Genomic DNA, 4,791 nt, shown 5'->3' on the forward strand with positions numbered 1-4,791 from the left:
AATACCAGCACCTAATTTTTGAAAAACATGTACCCATTTTTTATTTTTTTAAAACGGGTACCCATTTTTAAAAAATTAATTTTATTTTATTTTTTTAAAAATGTACCTTCTTTTTGAAATAAAAAAAGGGCACCAAATTTTTGAAAATACGGGTGCCCATTTTTTGAATTTCAGATTGGGCACCCAAGCCTAATACGAGTACCTATTCTTTAAAAAATGGGTGCCCATTTTTGAAAGATCATGATCTCAATCTGTGGACTTTCGTAGAATTGAGACCCAACTTCTTGCTTCTACCTACTTATACAATTGCAAAAATATAATGAATAATAATAAAATGGTCAAGTTTCTAATGGATGATAATTAGAAATCACTCATTAATAAAAAATGCAGGACCTGATAATGGAGAAAACCATAACACAGGTAGTGAAAAAATAATTGTACCATTAGTGGATGTGCATAAGGGTTTTCTCTATCGAATACAAGCAAATCTATATCCACATCAAAAGGAATATACATCTTAGGGGATTTAGTTATGTGTAACTCTAAGGGTAGTTACAAAACTTGCATTTGGATAAGGACTTTGAAGTTTGTACCTAATCTACTATTCGAGTCCTTAGAAACTTGATATTATTCTATATTTTATGAGTTAGATTACTCGGCATAGAGTGAGAGTTTCATTGGGAAAACTCAAGTTCCTTGCAAGAATTTTCTAGTACCGAATCTAAAAATATTTCTCCTCTTTGACATTTATATGCTACTCTTAAATTTCTAGTGATTCTACTTGTGTTGATAAGATCTCAGATCCAAGGAATAATAAAAAGGGTTATAGCCCACAAAACTTCCCATTGAATGTCGTATTGTGGAAACCCTTGCAGTTATCAGTGACATTATGGATTGAGATCATATGATTAAGGAGTGCGTTAAATTAAAAAAAGATAGTTGTTTGTAGAATTGTGTGACCATTATTGTGCTTATATTCCTTGAATGTATAAAACTTCAAGTACCAAGGAATAATAGAAACTTTTATTTTTAACTATTTTTTTAAATAAATTTAAATTTATTCCTTACTCTTTTTTCCAACAGCCAATAACAAAGTAGAAAAATTACAATTTATAGAAAAATATATATATTTAGATAAAAAAAAGGTTGAAAATTAATTATTCCTATACATCAAACAAATATAATAATATCCTGACATAAACAGAAAGTAACAATTGTACGTCATCACCCTCCTTTAGAGGTCAAACAAAGAAGTAACTCAACCTCCTCGGAAAATAAATGATAACATATATTGTATAATTTCTTTTGCAATTAAAAACTAACCTGGCTTTAAAGTCAAGGCTTAGGTTAGAGAATCATCCCACTTCCTACCGACCTAAATAGACATCAATTTTTTCTTGGTAAGAATATGGACAAAGGCGTTGTGTTGAAGTCGAGTAAAAGATGAATTAATCGAGTTTATAAAGTTTTCTGAGAGTGTACGACAGTTACCGTACTTTGCAAGGCAGTAAACGAGCATTGCAATGTAAATATTGAGGAGAAATCACTGCCATTTACGTGCTTATTATTTTTTGAAAAAATGGACTTCATGTCACTTACTTATATGTCAGACGTTAGACCGTATATCGCTGGAAAGAGATGGATAATTTATTGATAGTGGCAATTCTTGTATTGATTGCAGGCTTTAATATCGTTCAGAGATTCTACAGTTGACGTAGGAAATAACAATTATCTCCTCACATTAGCAAAGAGCAACCATCCTCCCTACGGACGAGATTTCCCTGGGAAAAAGCCAACTGGTCGATTTTCCAATGGATTCATAGCGATAGATTACGTCGGTATGGCTATCTGATTCATATTTTCCTCTTCTTGTAATTCAATGACTTAAAAGTAATTTCAATTATATTTTCTTCGCCTTAATTTTGTGTTGTCCTTTGTAGCATCCATGCTTGGACTGGGCTCTGCAACGGTCGCTTATTTGGACCCGGATGCTAAAGGAGTTAACATTGTTAGAGGAGTTTCATTTGCTTCTGGAGGATCTGGTTTATACCATGGCACTGCCAAACTTTATGTCAGTAATTTGCGTGTTTCATTACTATGAGAAATCATATTACTTAGAAATTGATTAAACTTAGTCCATCTGCAGAGTGTCTTAAGTCTAGAAGATCAGTTAAAGCTCTACAGACAATACAAAGAGGATTTAGCCGGCGTAGTGGGCGCTGCAAACGCCTCGAGAATTCTATCGGGCGTTGTTTATCTGATAAGCATCGGGAGCAATGACTATCGGGAGCTTCAAAAGTTGGGCGTACGTAGAGTGGCGGTGGCATCTCTTCCTCCGTTTGGCTGCTTGCCATCGTAAATAACACTGTACGGTCTCGGAAAGGAGACTTGTGTTGAAAAACTTAACGAAGAGGCGATGATTTTTAATTTGGAAATGCTGAAACTATTGCAGATGGCATAAAGATTGCCTATTTAGACATTTTCTCCCAGCTCTATGACGCTGCAAGATTCCCAGCGAAGTATGGTGAGATATGTGAACGTCATCTTTACTTTGGACTTCTTTTGTTCTAACTACATATCTTGTCGTGTTCAACTCTGATCGTTCATGTAAATAGATAGATATAAAATAATGTTCAATTGTTTATATCAATAAATCCATCATTCCATAATCTATCGAATGAAAGAGAGCTGTAAAGAAATATGGATCATGAAATACGATAAGAATCTTCTTAAAATAATCAGTGAGCATTAATATATATTTTCTATTGTTGTTGAAATGGTACAGGGCTTTTAGAAGGGCGGAGAGGATGTTGTGGAAGAGGGCTTCTAGAAGCGTCGATCTTGTGTAACGAATTGAGTATTGGCACATGTGCAGACGCTTCAAAGTATGTATTTTGGGATAGTTTCTATCCATCAAACAGAATGAACTATCTTGTCGCAAAAACACAGCTTCCCAAAGCTCTCCAGCAATTGTTATGACATCTGCTATTATCTACTATGGTTATAATTCATTTCGTACAATATTTATTCATTCAAACACTCGCACAAAGCTTTCGGATTCTGTATGAAAAATTTCCACATCTATTGATTCTTTGTTTTCAGATGCTTGCTAGAAACATTTGTGAAATTGTCTAATCAAGTAAAAGATTCCTCATTGATCAGGATTGAAAAGTTTATTGATTCTATGTCTTCAATTCATGTTTAATCGCATACGCAGCTCACAAATTTGTAGATGGAACTTATAAAGATGATTTTTTTACTATAGGTCGCCAAATTATTTACTGGTGAAGTATTTAATTATACTATTATTAGACATAACTAATGAATATTATGAGCATAACAATTCAAGACAATTGTGCAACAACAAAAGCCCCCACTTTCTTTGCAATAACCAAAAAAAAATGACCATGATCATTAAATTACTTTTTTTAGTAGATGGTAGGGAGAGCTCCCTCAAATCAAATATTGATGTCTTCATCTCAACTAGAGTGCTTTTATCCATCAACGAACTAAGTGCGATGAAACATTTCCCATGCAGGTTCTACAATTCGCCTATGAAGAACTCAAATAGAATGTTGAGATAAATGTGAGCTCTGTATTTTTAAAACAATTGCGGGTTCTCCTAAAAAAATGGGCTTGCAAGAACATGATCTGAAAATATATGAAGAATACATTCCTCTATAACCAATAAAAAAAAACAAAAAAAATGATAGAATTGTTAAAATCTACTGAAATGCAAACGATTGTAAAAATTATGAGAAATATATTAAAAATTTAATTTAATACTCACAACCCTAAACCTAAAAATCTGCTCGACACTTAAAAATTGCTTGGCATGTGAAGGTGTGGAGTGCTAGTTTTGCTCGGCACTTGAAGGTGCCGAGTCACAGATTGCTCAGCACTTGATGGTGCCGAGTGAAAGGTTGCTCAGCACTTGAAGGTGTTGAGTGACAAGCAACAGGTGTCGAGTTAGCTCAGCACTCAAAGAAATAATACTCGGCAACAATGGATGCCGAGTAAGCTTGGTTCCAAAGGAAATGCTTGGCACTTGAAGAGCTCGGCACACAAAAATGCAGTAGGTGCTGAGTGTTCTGTTCAACTGAAAAATTATAACTTAAGAGATTCCAATGTGAATGCTTTCACCATTAAAACTGGAGAGCCAAAGCTTTAACCTTTCAAAAAAATTACTCAAATGCAACATACAAGGGAAGAGCAATGGATTCAAGTATGCATGTTTGCCTTCTATTCAATCTTTCATTAAACTATTACAAAATTTGGGAGCATTTGACTTCAACCAGAAAACCCTAAAATTGATAAAACTTCAAACAACTTTAATACTTCAAAAAACCTTTAAACTTGAAACTCTAATGGCTACATACAATGGTGCTTGGAGCAAACACTGCTTCAACAAGACAAGTTCAACAATAACAAACTTATAGAGAGAACAAAGGAAACACGTGCAACTACAGGCATAAACTTCTTTTCTTCTTCCTTCTTTTGCTCTGCTATGCAACTACTCTCTGATCTGCATGATTTGCTTGAACTCTACTAAAAATGAATGAATAAACATTCCTTTTTTCCATATCTTTCCCTCTCAACATCCAAATTCAAAATCTCACCTACCAAAAATAAATGCTTGTTGTTCATGGATGCCTGAGGTGACCTGACAGGGTAGATGGGCATGGGGCTCGAGGACAACCTACTGGCTCTTCAACATTTATGTTTTCAAACAAAAATCACAACCAGGTTGAGAAAACCACTTCCAAGCCCGATCCCTACAATAGCAAGCAC

General features: G+C 34.5%; 1 pseudogene; it reads left to right on the forward strand.

The window, feature by feature from the left end:
- Nucleotides 1-384: 384 nt before the first annotated feature.
- LOC149577857 (GDSL esterase/lipase At5g03810-like) lies at nt 385-2,979 on the forward strand (annotated as a pseudogene).
- The last annotated feature ends 1,812 nt before the right edge of the window (nt 2,980-4,791 follow it).

This window comes from Cupressus sempervirens, chromosome 1, assembly GCF_028749045.1.
Source record: "Cupressus sempervirens isolate cs-2001-9-10 chromosome 1, ASM2874904v1, whole genome shotgun sequence".
Taxonomy (NCBI): domain Eukaryota; kingdom Viridiplantae; phylum Streptophyta; class Pinopsida; order Cupressales; family Cupressaceae; genus Cupressus; species Cupressus sempervirens.